This window comes from Leuciscus leuciscus (genome assembly GCF_965113295.1).
Source record: "Leuciscus leuciscus genome assembly, chromosome: 4".
NCBI classification, from domain to species: domain Eukaryota; kingdom Metazoa; phylum Chordata; class Actinopteri; order Cypriniformes; family Leuciscidae; genus Leuciscus; species Leuciscus leuciscus.
The window spans coordinates 34,772,268-34,787,082 of NC_138728.1; the positions used below are offsets into that span (position 1 = coordinate 34,772,268).

Below are 14,815 nucleotides of genomic sequence, written 5' to 3' on the forward strand. Positions count from 1 at the left end.
AAAACACCTCCAAATTCAGAAAACACATGCAAACGCCACAACTACATATTCAGAAAACACATACAAACGCCACAACAACTACATATTCAGAAAACACATACAAACGCCACAACAACTACATATTCAGAAAACACATACAAACGCCACAACTACTACATATTCAGAAAACAACTTCGTCGATTTCACATCACGCACGCTGCAAATATTCACAGCACGAGCAAATAGGGAAACGAACTGCAAACTGCAAAGACACAACGGTAATGTTTCCAGGGGGGCCATAATCAGTGACGGCTACAAGAGGTAAGGGTTTCCAGAGCCTGTCTACGGCCTTATTAGACATTCTCTGGTGTTTCTCTTTTATTATGACAGACTTGTCGATGTGCTCTGATACCGAAGTGGTTTGCAGCACAAAACGGACAGAACATTTCAATCTGAAAAATAAATAAATAGTTCAGATATCAGGACAACAATGTAAAAACGCCGGTAATGCATCTATTTAGTGACCAGAAGCGAGCTAGCCTGCTAGTTTCCAGCTAACAACGTTGGCGGAACGTTTAACAATTATCTGCGTGGACTAATACGTTATGGGGACAATAACTTAATATGTTGAAAACACAAAACCACTTCGGTATCAGAGCACATCGACAAGTCTGTAATAATAAAAGAGAAACACTTACCTCTTGTAGCCGTCACTGATTATGGCCCCCCTGGAAACATTTCCGTTGTGTCTTTGCAGTTTGCAGTTCGTTTCCCTATTTGCTCGTGCTGTGAATATTTGCAGCGTGCGTGATGTGAAATCGACGAAGTTGTTTTCTGAATATGTAGTTGTTGTGGCGTTTGTATGTGTTTTCTGAATTTGGAGGTGTTTTCTGAATATGTAGTTGTTGTGGCGTTTGTTTGTGTTGTGACCCTTCTCGGCCACCGTACCCTGGGGTCGACGGTCGCGCCAGCGATACCAGCTCGATTTTTTTCTAATCAGTGCAAAAGAGACTCAAAATACTCAGTTGATTTTGATCTTGCATATAAGTGTTATACATCATTCAATCCTGTTAAGTGTCTATTTTTTTTTGTGTATACTCACAATAAAAACAAAGTGTTGTACTTTTTGCCAAATAAAGACAAATAAACATGATGCGAGTTCTGCCTTCTCTCTGTCAGTGAAGTCCATTCTGAAACGCGTCCGAAAAAGAGATATAAAGATATGTCACTTTTTTTCACATAAAAAGTGAAAGATAAAAAGATAAAAAATACAGCCGTTGCATCGGCATTCAACTGCGTGAATAGCAGTTAGCGCTCTGCTTTTAAATTTTAGTTTATTTAAATTACATTTTTGATCTATTATTCTCTCTTACTGTTATATGAATCAATGACATGACAAAGTCAAACTATTGTAGGTGTTTTTCATTGCATGGTTTTTCAATTTAAAAAATCTTTCCCATATAGTTTCCCAATAGTTCCCATTACGTTTTCAGAATGATCCCAGTACATTCCCCTAACCTCTTTACTCTGATATCATGTACCCTGCAGTACGTCAGTAATCATCCAGCACTGCCACATCCCATATACACTGCTCAAAAAAAATAAAGGAACACTTTGAAAACACATCAGATCTCAATGGGGAAAAATATCATGCTGGATATCTATACTAATATGGACTGGGTAATGTGTTATGAACGAAAGGATGCCACATCGTTTGATGGAAATGAAAATGATCAACCTACAGAGGATTGAATTCAAAGACACCCCCGAAATCTAAGTGAAAAAATGATGCAGCAGGCTTGTCAATTTTGCTGAAATTTCATTGCAGCAACTCAAAATGGTACTCAGTAGTTTGTATGGCCCCCACGTGCTTGTATGCATGCCTGACAACGTCGGGGCAAACTCCTAATGAGACGACGGATGGTGTCCTGGGGTATTTCCTCCCAGATCTGGACCAGTGCATCACTGAGCTCCTGGACAGTCTGAGGTGCAACCAGGTGATGTCAGATGGACCGAAACACAATGTCCCAGAGGTGTTCTATTGGATGTAGGTCAGGTGAGCGTGGTGGCCCTTCAATGGTATCATTCCTTCATCCTCCAGGAACTGCCTGCATGCTCTCGCCACATGAGGCCGGGCATTGTTGTGCACCAGGAGGAACCCAGGACCCACTGCACCAGCATAGGGTCTGACAATGGATCCAAGGATTTCATCCCGATACCTAATGGCAGTCTGGGTGCCATTGTCTAGCCTGCAGAGGTCTGTGCGTCCCTCCATGGATATGCCTCCCAGACCATCACTGACCCACCACCAAACCGGTCATGCTGAACGATGTTACAGGCAGCATAACATTCTCCACGGCTTCTCCAGACCCTTTCCTGTCTGTCACGTGCTCAGGGTGAACCTGCTCTCATTTGTGAAAACCACAGGGCACCAGTGGCGGACCTGCCAATTCTGGTGTTCAATGGGAAATGCCAATCGAGCTCCCTGGTGCTGGGCAGTGAGCACAGGGCCCACTAGAGGACGTCGGGCCCTCAGGCCACCCTCATGAAGTCTGTTTCTGATTGTTTGGTCAGAGACATTCACACCAGTGGCCTGCTGGAGGTCATTTTGTAGGGCTCTGGCAGTGCTCATCATGTTCCTCCTCGCACAAAGGAGCAGATACCGGTCCTGCTGATGGGTTAAGGACCTTCTACGGCCCTGTCCAGCTCTCCTAGAGTAGCTGTCTGTCTTCCTGGAATCTCCTCCATGCTCTTGAGACTGTGCTGGGAGACACAGCAAACCTTCTGGCAATGGCACGTATAGATGAGCCATCCTGAAGGAGCTGGACTGCCTGCGCAACCTCTGTAGGGTCCAGGTATCGCCTCATGCTACCAGTAGTGACACTGACCCTAGCCAAATGCAAAACTGGTGAAAAACAGTCCAAAAAGATGAGTAGGGAAAAAATGTCAGTGGCCTCCACCTGTAAAACCATTCCTGTTTTGGGGGTTGTCTCACTGTTGCCCATCTAGTGCACCTGCTGTTAATGTCATTAACACTAAAGCAGCTGAAACTGATTACCAACCCCCTCTGTTACTTAACTGACCAGATCAATATCCCAGAAGTTTAACTGACTTGATGATATTCTCTGATTAAAAAGTGTTCCCTTAATTTTTTTGAGCAGTGTAGTATAAGCAGCATGGAAGATGGATGGATGGATGTCAATGATCAGTAACCTTCAACAAACCACGTCTTGTTTTAATCTGTTGTTTAATCAATAGAAATGATCCAAGCACATAAATCATTATATGAAGGATTAAATGTGTCCATTAAAATGTAAGATTTCTTAGAGCTTGGATCCAACCACAATATCTCATATTTTACTTTTTTTTTTTTTTTTTTTGCACCAAATAACAACATGTTAAATAATGTCTTATTTCTTAGGCTTCACTTTTGATTATACTTGTGTAAGACTGATTTGTGTAACTTCTTCCCGTTATGTTGTGTGCACATCATGGACATACAAAGAAAAAAGAAGTACTTGCACACACTGACACTGGCAAGAAACCAGAAGTTGAAGATACGCACACACATTTGCGCACAAACATTTCTTCTTTGTTTCTATATTTCTTGAAATGCAATATATGGTTAGGTTGATCTTTAATTACTATGATTGGATGGACGGGATATCCTGGATGATTTTGCCATATCTTGTGTATAAATATGACTCTTCTTCCTTAAAGGGTCATGAAACCCCCCTTTTTCAGCTCAAGTCTAGCTCACAATCTTTTTGAAAAATGCAACTTAATTGGGGCGTGGTGGCTGTGAGAAGAAGGGAAGGGAGGGGAGTGGGTGTGGTATGGCAGGGGAGAGGGGGCAGGGGAGAGGGGAGAGGGGGCAGGGGAGAGGGGGCAGGGGAGAGGGGGCAGGGGAGAGGGGAGAGGGGGCAGGGGAGAGGGGAGAGGGGGCAGGGGAGAGGGGAGGGGGGAAACTGTCATCGCCAGTGGCCCATGCATATCGACTGTCACTAAAAATCAGTGGTAAAACGTGAGGAAATGCTAGATTTTTTTTTATAGCTGGCAAAGTTAAAGTCTAATGAAATACACTGACACCTTGTTTTAGCCCTTTCAAAAGTAACTGAATGCCCTGCTACATATATTAGCCTACAGTAATTATAATTGCATATAAAACATATAAATGTACATGTATAGGTATAATTGTCATTATAAAATATATATTTGAAGAGCTCTTTTCCAAAACGGGATAAACGCCATTTAAAAAAAAAAATGAGTTTGTCATGTCATTTTGCTGTGTACTGAACCTATTCACTGCTCCATCAACGTTTCATGACAAATCGCTATATTTACTTGTTTAAAATGTACTGCAAGATGCAGTTTCTTTCCAAAACGAGATAAGCGCCAAACCTATTTTTAGCCTAAACGCGATATATCCTCTCAACCAATCAGAATTCGGTGAGCGTTCTACGCAATCCAAATAGGCGGCGATCTGAACAGAGGTTTGTTTCTTTTTTTTTTATGTTCATTCATTCCTCAAAATGAGTGCTTTAAACTGTAGTAACACTTTTGATGGCCTTGATGAGCCAGTGAGACCTACACCTGGGGGTAGAAAACGCAGACTGGACAAAGAAAATCACAAAAAACAACAAAAAAAGAAGGTTCGTCACTCGGGTGGCGCGTTAATACCAACAGTGGGATGTCAACACAAAGCTTCCGCCAAAGGTTTCTGTCAGGCCGAGAGGCTGTCGCCGGACGATCTGATGGTAAATTTCAACTATTTTTATGGAAAACCAAACAAGGTTGACCAGGACCAGGCCATACTTCATCTCCTGGACATCACGCAAGTGACAAGGAAGCGTCCGAAAGTCCAGGACATTAACAAACAAAAAGACTGGAACGTATCTGTTAAGTACAGTCTTTTGTGCAACAGTCATCCGGAGAAAGTGCCCGTTTGCAAGGCGACCTTCATAAAAGTGTTTGGTGAGTACAACTTTCGTTTCAGAATTGACTAGTATACTACCGTTTTGTAGGTTTCCCCCTCGCGATAAAGATATTTTCCTGTAAAGAAGCCTGCTAACGTGACATTAAAAGTACTGAATAGTTCTACTACCCTACTGATAGATAGACTGGCCTTTGATACACTGACCATGATAAGGTGCTATGGTAGATTGTGTGTAGTGATGATAGTGCAAAAGTACAAAATGCGGCCAGTAAACAGTGTAGGGATATGTGCAAAGATGTGATTGTTGTTACATATGATTGGACATTATGTTGTTGTTACATGGTATGTCATTGCTATAGAGCAGGGCTCACACACACATTTTCTATGAGGTTTTGATGCTTTGGCAATACAAAATGTATTGTTATTTTTTTTGTCATGTCAACTTTGAATTTATCAACAATTTTGTTGTTTGATTTAATAATCATTGTTCAACATGTTCAGACTGAGCCAAAAAAAACATTTTAACAGGATGAATTGAATAGTCACAAAATGTGTGGGTCTAGGTAAAAAATGTAATTTTTCCTGAAAACTACTGAAATGGATTTATCCCGTTTTGGAAAAGAGCTCCTCATTTGTTTATATACACACTATAAATGCATATATTTGAAATTACAAAATTTTCCGCTTAAAAAAAAAAAAACGTTCTGTACATAGCCTAGATCTACGCGCCCCCTGAACCCACATAATAAAGATGGACAGTGACAGAAATTTGCACAAATTAAGCATACGTTCCATACAATTGAGGTATTATCGAAATATCTAAATTTGAATAACTTGTGATTATTTAACATAAGGCATGTAAAACGGTCAGGGTTACATTTTAGACACACACACACACACACACACACACACACCTCTGAAGCGATAGAAAAGTCCTCGGGACCGCATCACTCGCAAGACGAAACCTGCATTGCTGTACAAGGCCGAAGTCCACCATTCTCCAGTTGAATGGTTGCTACACACACATAGTTTAGATGTGTCCGTGGTTGATGGCCAACCAACCGCCTGCAGTCAGAGTCTAGCCCGGGCAGCATCGCGGGGAAAGATGCACTGGAACTTTTGCACCACGAAAACAAACGCGCGTCCCATCATTGCCTCTCTCATCTCAACTCAGTCACATGAATAATTATGAGACACCGATGAGTCATCAAAGTACTATAGTGCTCTGCCACGTCACAGCCTGTGACGTGCACACGATGAAGATTTTAAACCCGGCAGACGAAAATAGCGGAAAAAAAACTATTATTAAATCTAACAGATGCTAACATTGTCTTCAATGGTGTTCAACACACATACCTCTGTTAAAATCTCAGAAGATTTGGTTTAGGGTTTCATGACCCTTTAATAAACTTGAGAATGTTATGGTACTGCACTGTATTTGCACAGGCTTAATTTGGTTAGTCAGACTTATTGTCAGTTGATTTTGTTTCATAAAGCAAACTTAAAATAGTTCAAACTCAGTTACTCTGGCAACTTATGCTGGGAAACTGGTCCAGGGCAGGCTAACTGTCAGGCTAAGCCTCAGTTATTACACAGATCCTCTGACACTGACTGTCAGGAACACAATGATATTACCACTGACCCTCTCGCATACCATTATTTGACTTTATTAACCACTATCAATCCAAAAATAAATATACAGTATATAGAAAATCAACTTCAAAAGGCTACAATGATAAATTAGACAATATAAACCTACAAACGTGTGCTACATTGATGTAAAATAATTGAAAGTGGGGGTAAATCACATTATAAAATAAATGCTTTTCTCCAAAACATGCTGGCCATAATTATTGGCTCCCTGTTATTAAATACTTTTTGCAACCTCCTTTTGCCAAGATAACAGATCTGAGTTTTCTTCTATAATGCCTGATGAGTTTGGAGAACACCTGACAAGAGATCAGAGACCATTCCTCCATACAGAATCTCTCCAGATCCCCCACTCATTAAGCCCACTCATTTTTTATAGGGTTCAGTTTAGGGGACTGGGACGGTCATGGCAGAAGCTTCATTTTGTGCTCAGTTACCCATTTTTGTGTTGATTTTGATGTTTGTTTTGGATCGTTGTCCTGATGGAAGATCCAACCACGGCCCATTATAAGATTTCTAGCAGAAGGCGTCAGGTTTTGATTTTTTATCTGTTGGTATTTGCTAGAATCCATGATACCATGTATCTGAACAAGATGTCCAGGACCTCCAGCAAAAAATGGGCCAAAAACATATAAGATCCAGCAGTATATTTAACTGTAGGCATGGGGTACTTTTTATCCCTGTTTGCACCAAACACATCTGCTGGGTTTGCTGCCAAAAAGCCCTTTTTTAGTTTCATCTGACCACAGAATCCGGTCCATTTTGAAGTTCCAGTCATGTCTGACAACTGAATATGCTGGAGTTTAATTTTGGAGGAGCGAGGAGGATTTTTCTTGAAACCCTCCCAAACAACATGTGGTTGTGTAAGGTTTGTTTGATAATTTTTATTAGGCTTTCTGACCCCCAAGACTCAAGTAATCTCTGCAATTCTCCATCTGTGATCCTTGGAGAGTCTTTGGCCACTCAAACTTTCCTCCTTACCGTGCATTAAGACAATATAGACACACGTCCTCTTCCTGGCAGATTCCTAGCATAAGAAATTGGAACTTCTTAATTATTGCCCTGATGATCAAAATGGGGATTTTCAATTCTTTAGCTATTTTCTTACTGCCACTTTCTATTTTGTGATGCTCAACAATCTTTTGCTGCACATCAGAACTATATTCTTTAGTTTTACTCATTGTGATGGATGATTAAAGAAATTTGGCCTTTGTGTATTCGTCATGTTTAAACTCCTGTGAAACAAGAAGTCATAGCTAGACAATTTCATGTTCCTAGTCACCCTGGTGTGCTAAATAAAGGTAAATATTAATGTGAATATACTTCAGAGATATTTTACTCTTAAAAAATTCTAGGGGTGCCAATAATTGTGGCCGGTGTGTTTTGGAGAAAAACATTTATTTTATAATGTGATTTCCTCCCCACTTTCAATTCTTTTACTTCAATGAAAGGTTGTAATGAAAGATCAAAAGGATAAACAATGCAGATTTTTTTTTTACAGCCATTTTTGATCATATTTACCAGGGGTGCCATTCATCCTGACCACCACTGTATACACCACTCATACATACTTTTTTTTTTTACATAAACAATTGATATTATACAATATACTTTAACACGTTTGTAGGTCTTGTATCATTTATCATTGTAGCATATATATATATATATATATATATATATATATATATATATATCCTTTGATTTTAGAGTTACCCATATCTTTCCAAAATGTATACTTTTGCTCTTAATCTCATGTTATCCTCTCCATAGTATACTTTAGAAACTAAATCTAACCAATCATTTAAAAAGGGGATTCTTGATTTCTCCCCCAAAACGGGGAGACTTTTTTTTATTGCTTTAAAAGCTGTAATTCATAGAATTCTAAATAAGTATAAGGCTACGTTCACACTGCAGGCTGAAACGACCCAATTCCGATTTTTTTGCCCCTATGCGACCTGTATCTGATCTTTTCATGACAGTCTGAACGACACAGATCCGATCTTTTCAAATGCGACCCAGGCCACTTGGGTATGTGGTCCCAAATCCGATACATATCCGATCTTTTCAAATGCGACTTCAGTCTGAACGGCCAGGTCGCATGTATCCGACCCGCACGTCACTGATACGCGAAAAACGTCATAATCCTGCGTTGAAGTAGTTGTCGGTTTGAAAACGGACTGCATATTCGTCGAGCTGAGGTAAATCTGCCGAACGGGTCGACCTCGACGAGCCCGTTAATAAAAAAATAAATAAAAAAAAGCCCACGGCCATTATATATACGTTATGTTAACTTATTTGTGCTGAATCTGATATTAGATAGGTCAGCGGCTGCTGTCTGGCTCTTGTGTAACGGTCGCTGCGCGCGCTCGTCTGTGTGTGTGTGTCTGTGTGTGTGTGTGTGTGTGTGTGTGTGAGAGAATCACAGTTAAAGTTTAGCTACTTCCGCAAACAACAAGTGACGTCGTTGACTGTTGAGTACTCTTCTGCGCATGCGGGTCACTTCTGGGTCATTTCACGTTCACACAGGAGATCACAAAAGGTCGCATTTAATTGGAAATGTGAACGGCCTTGCAAAAAAATCGAATTTTTTCAAAAAATCGGAATTGAGCATTAAGCCCTGCAGTGTGAACGTAGCCTTTGTCATCTTTATTAAGTAGCATAGGTCCTATACCCAAAACTATATTTTGTATCTTTATTATATTTGGTTTCTTAATAATGTCTTCCCTGAATTACTTCGGTTAAATAAAAAAACAAAAAATTAAGTATAAAATATAGGCAATGAGTGTAATGACCCATAAGTTCACCGCAACTTATTCAACATCCTAAACATAAATGATTATAGTTTGAAGATATTTCTGGTGTTAAAAATATCGCATATAAATTTTTCAAGCAAAATGTATATATTTCAGTCAAAATTATTGCGCTCCTATTTGGTGCGCATGTGCATGAGCAGCGATTGTTAAATGTGAAGTTTAGCAGCAAAATGGAAACATTCCAACATTTACAGATGGAGAATATACCTAGGAAATGTAAGTTTTGCACGGAGAAAAACGCATAAAATAAATGAACAAAATACATGCTGTTTGATGGTGGATAGATTGATTTGATCCATGATCGACGTTTAAGAAACGCGTGCACACGCAATTATGTAGACTAGATAAACCTGGATCAAATTAGTGGGATTGCGTGAACTTCAATTACTTTTTATGAAACCGCTTTAGCCCCAACTTCAAGGTTGGGGTAAGGTTCATTCAAATCAGGTGTTGGAATTTAATCCCCACTTTTCTTAGCGTCTTTTATGAAACAGCCCTCTGGTGATATTAATCCCAAAATATTTAAAACTAGACCTACTCAGCCTAAATGGAACATCGGAATTTTTAAGTCGCAGAGCCAATGCATTTACGGGATAACTTAATTTATTGAAAATTAAATTTATTACCAGAAAATTAGCCAAATTTATAATTATATATATTCTTGTTTTTCTTTAAACTTGATGGATTATGTTGATTTTGGGCGTAATCTGGGAATCTGTTTATAATCTGTAAATAATGCTGTCAAAAAATACAGATGTCAATGTTTGGTGTATACAGTGGTGAAGTAGACTCAAATGTAGATGGCAATTTTTCTCCTTCTCGCTCATCTTTCCGTGATGTTATGGAAACTTTAATATTCAGTTATTTGTGGTGAGTTTGCAATACACCAGTTAGACCAAACAGAGTCTTTTTTCAAGTTGTATTCTTGCAAGAAGGTCATTCACATGCAGATAATGTTCTACAGAGAAGAACAACCTTGTTTATACACATCACACACCCTGCAGTTTTCCTGTAATGTTATTTACATTTAAGATTTATACCATATAAAGACACAAAAACATCTCTCAGCCTCTGAGAAAGAAGGAACTGCTTCTAAAAAAAAGTGTGTGGGGTTCTTACGTAACACCTTTTGTTGCAAAGACACTTTCAGGTCATTTCAGGTGACAGAAATAACAGTAATTTTCCACTTAAATCAGTTGTCGTCATGCAAGCATATACATTATATGAAGAAAAATTAATTGCCACTACAGTGATTTCTGAAGTCTAGTACTGAACGATGTGCATCCACCATTTTCACTGCATGTTAATGAACTGGGGTGTTTGCACACATGATATCAGGAAGCAACGTAATACGCACATGAGGTGATGGTGGTGTGTAAATCGAGTTACCCCTCCCACTTCTGCTAGTTTTACAAAGATATCTTATCCCGTACGAATTGGCCATTATTATTACAGACGTCCTGTGGTAAAATTTCATTACCCCACATCTCTGTTTTAAACTAGTCCCGTCCAAATAGGGCTTAACTAAACCAACAAGCCTATATAAGACAGGGGTTGTCAACCTTTTAGTCATGAAGTGCCATTTTTAAGCTTCCAAGTTAATCACAGTCCCACAACCCATATACTCCTTTCATAATAAGATGTGTTTTTTTTTTTGTTTTTTTTTTTTCAGGGTTAAATTAGACTTTGAAGAACAGATTTCAAAATGGGCCTATTTACACAGTCATTTGTGCGTGTTTTACTGATCGGATAGCTCGTCGTTGTTTTTTTTTTTTTACAAAAGTGTTCCATTCTTCAATTCCTGCTCTATAAGCCAGGGACGTACGGGGGGGGGGGGGGGGGGGGGGGGGGGGGGCATATGCCCTTCTCGACTCACGTTGCCCTTCCGAGGGAAAAATAAATAAATAAAATAAATAAATCGTACAATGGATGCAGAATTTCACGTAGGCCTAGCCTGGTTAAAACCAGACCCTTCTCAGTTGAAACTGAGTGTAGGGTCTGGCGAAGCTATGTAGACAAATCATTTCCAAAGGGGCGTCACCAACCGACGTAGCTCAAATTCCTCTGGGCGCAATTGGAAAGTCATAAAACCAATCAGATCGATGAAGGAGATGACGTATGCTTCGAGTGTTGTTCTTTGCTCCGGTTTTAACGAAAACGGTAAGTTTAAATCGCTCAAAACAGACGCGATAACTGATTCGTTTATATACTGTCTATGATTCGAACGAGTGATGTTCCACGGCGGCATCCATCTTTGTAATGAAATCTCCTTCAGCGTCGCTGCGCTGTCGTCATCATGTAAATCCCTCCCCAAACGTTTCTGATTGGTGCCGCGATTTCGGCGGCACAGAAATGAGTTTGAATGGGCTCTTCTCCAGACTATCCTGGAGAGAGAATTAAAATTCGCCGTAAGTAGTCTGGGTTTTCCCAGGCTAACGTAGGCCTAGATTTAAAAAAAAAAAAATCGCAAAGCCTCATTCACTTCCATTCGGGCACCGAAAGTGAAAGTCAGTAGGGGAAGGGCAAACTCTGTTTACGTGGCTGCAGCGACCGGTGTAGCACGCAATCATACTACAAATCATGAGTAGTTGGCCCAGTTACCATACGTACCATCAGAACTGAATACCATGCTGAATACGAGCAAGAAGCACAACTGAATGTACGGGAAGCCAAAAGGTTAAAAAAGATTGTATTTTTCCCCGAAATTTAAGCGTTTTTTAAAATTTTATTAGAAGCGAGTTTTTCCCCATCTGTCAATTCAATCCAGATCATTTATTTTCAATAAAAAAAAAAATAATAAACAATAATATGAGGAACTCTTTTTCTCATGTGTATTTTGGTGACATTTAGCATATTGTTAATACATTTTGTATACTGTTTACAAAGTTGTATATCATAAACCTGTCATCTCTGACGTTTTGCAATCTTTATAAATAATAAGACGACCATAATATGAGGCATTGAGTTTGGACATAAACACAGTCAGATAAGGCAATTTGTATGGGCAAAATTCAACTGAATATATTCAGACATAATACAAAAACTATGAACAAGTGCAAGATTAATTCAATTCACAGAAATATTACTGGAGTGTGAGATAGGATATTGATAGAGATATTGATGTAGGGATTTTCCTGACTCAAATCATGTTTTTATGTGTTATTATTAGTAGTAGTTAAGGTGATTGAGTGCTGTATTTCAGTTTTTTACTTCTTGTGTATATATATTTTAATAAATACCCTGTTATTCTCAGTCCTTCATATAGCCTATACATATACAGGGGGGAGTCAGAGCAACTGCCCCTCAAAATTCCTGTGCACGTCCCTGCTATAAGCAAATTCACATCATATATTCACGATAAGAAGTTCACGTCAATGAAAGCAAGATATGAGCATGATTTCATTTATCAGCTCATTTCAAGATCAAAGATGCAATTGTAGAGAGAGCAGCATCAGCACTGGAAAGATAATTTAGTGTCACTACTTTTAATGAAGATGATTGTGTGTTGAGCTTCAAGCTGATTCACCGGACTTTCAGTTTCATTTCAGTAGCTGAGCTACTCCTATGCAGCTATGCGTGTTGCAGTACCGCTGTCATTTCGGTGTACCAGGAGCCGTTATAACACGCCCTCTCATGGTTCGTTTTTCCAATTTTAGGAGTAAAATTTACTTTTGTGACTTCAACAACCAGATACATTTTGTCCAGTTTCATCTGGAATGTGGAAAAATGCCTTTTCACAATTAGATAGCTATCCTCAAAATGTAGATCTCTATGCAGGTGGAAGGTGCTTTATCTGAATGAACTACATCTCTCTCACTTTTGCTCTGCGACAGTACTTTACATATGCTTCCGCCTCATATGGACGATTGAACTGCTTCTCCAAGCCTAATGGGGTTTAGGTTTTGGCTGCAATGTCCATATTTGCAATACCTTTATGAAGGTGAAGTGCATCCCTGAGTAGCTTGGAGACAGTTTCCATAAAGCAGGTTTCTGTCTCAGAGAATATGTTTCAGGGTTAGTTAACTTCAGATAAACGTCTCGAAGCCAGTGTTAATTTTGACAGCAAATTTCGATTTAGTTTTAGTCATAGTCTTTTGACTAACATGCCATTTAGTTTTAGTCATATTTTAGTCATCTGAATTGTTTTAGTCGACTGAATATCATAAGATTTTAGTCGACTAAAATCTAATGGGTTTAGTTAAATTATAATGCATTAAGCATTTCTCAAATATTTCCAAACTCATTTACTCCAGGAGAAAACATCTATTAACCTGCTAATATGAATGATATTAAGGTTTGAACATGCAATATAGACACATATTTAACTGCTCTGACGTGTTTATTTATCTTAAATAAATAAAAACCACTTTTCATAAAGAAACATGAACATGGTTTTCTTTTTAATTAATGATATGTGCATTCTTTATATCAACTTCCATACAATATTCTTCATTCTCTCAAGCAGACATACTTTTTCAGATTTATCCATTTGCCTGCTCTTCTCTTTCTCCTAGCCATTTCAGTTTACATTTTTGAACGTTTCATGAGACGTGTGCAGCAAGTGTATGCCAACTTATGTCCTACCGGGTACATCAGCATGTTACAATTCAAATGAGTAGTATTAGTTATCAATTGTCCCTCCCCCAACATTTTTGTCTCGTTTTTAATTTGTTGACAAAAATGTCAAAAGATGGTTTTATAGTTTTGTCATAACTGGTTTTTATTTAGTTATTGTCTTGCTTTCATTGATAAAAATTATGATAAATTATTTGTCAATGAAATAAACACTGCTCTAGCTTCAGAGGTTTTCAGCACGTGTGGAAGCACAGATTATGTCAATAAATCAGAAATCATTGTTATTCAGCCTTACTTTTCCAATCTCACATTTCACTCATCTGCAGTCAAAAGTGAACAAATTGTATGTATTTATGGAAGATTTATTTTTGCAATTGGAGTTCTCTATATTTGAAAATACATAAAAAGAACTAAAGAAACATGAAACGCTCACCTCAACAATATTTGTAGATCTTTCTTTTTTCTCTTCTGAACTATCGAGTTGAACAGCAGCTCTGAAATTTCTTTCACTTCCGTGAAGGAAGTGAAACTGCTTTTCAAGAAGAGATATATGCACTTAATATGTCTGTGCACTACAGGGCGCTCTAGTTCACTCCCTTGTATGTTGTGTTGAGTCATAAAATACGTTCCCAGTAAACAGAAATGAGTTAACACAGCAATCGTCTCAACGTATCATTGTGTTATATAAAAGACAAAGACATAACATATTGGCGACAAGGATCATCTTTGTCGAACCCATGTTTAGTGTGACGTGGAGAGCTGGCTACTGAATACTGCAGATCTTATGAATGTAGTGAACCACCGACAAAATGGCTGTGTTTATCGGTCATATGGATGCCTTTGATGAGTCAGCAGAACAGTG

The 14,815-nt window shown here is 38.9% G+C and overlaps 1 protein-coding gene across 6 annotated transcripts in view; it reads right to left on the reverse strand.

Moving 5' to 3' along the window:
- The window catches only part of LOC309497332 (protein NLRC3-like), a 72,148-nt gene extending 57,671 nt beyond the window's left edge, over nucleotides 1-14,477 (reverse strand). For all 6 annotated transcript variants that reach the window (XM_082167548.1, XM_082167545.1, XM_082167547.1 and 3 more), the window contains exon 1: nucleotides 14,387-14,477. The gene's annotated coding sequence lies outside the window, so the exon portion shown is untranslated. The remainder of the gene's footprint in view (nucleotides 1-14,386) is intronic.
- Between the last annotated feature and the right edge of the window lie 338 nt (nucleotides 14,478-14,815).